The following is a 560-nucleotide window of genomic DNA, read 5'->3' as shown; positions in this document are numbered from 1 at the left end:
AAAGCGGTCAGGCAGGCATCTTCACCACTGAGCCATCTTGCTGGCCCCTCTAGTTATAGTTTACAAAACAGGAAAAGGGGGGTTTACTTTCAAAAGACAGCATTAAAAGTCTTTTACCTGTGTTCCTAAATTTAGTGTATGGTTTCATTTTTAACTGTGTCCCTAGCTTTAGAGTATAGTTTCACTGGCCAAAAAAAATTATCGGATTAAACATTAATGTAACAAATGAATTTTTCTTTTACTAGTGGAAATGTGGCTGAAATGCTCACCACAGGTGATGGTATGTCCAGATATATGCGCAGTGTCTCTGTGCTCCTCAAAGGTAAACTATAAAATTATGCAGCAGATTATATTGAGATTTGACTAATATGCTATGATAATATTAACCATACATTTCAACACAAAAAAATCTCTCTTTGGAAGATATGATCTTTTATAGTGAATACAAATTAGAACGAGAGGCATTGGAACGGCCCATTCACTGGTTTGCTGTGCCAAGGCAAACACATGAAATTCCAACTCCTAATTATCAACCACGGAATGAAGAAATGACTCGTTAG

The sequence above is a fragment of the Arvicola amphibius genome, chromosome 1 (genome assembly GCF_903992535.2).
Source record: "Arvicola amphibius chromosome 1, mArvAmp1.2, whole genome shotgun sequence".
Lineage (NCBI taxonomy): Eukaryota > Metazoa > Chordata > Mammalia > Rodentia > Cricetidae > Arvicola > Arvicola amphibius.
This window is presented reverse-complemented; position numbering follows the sequence as displayed.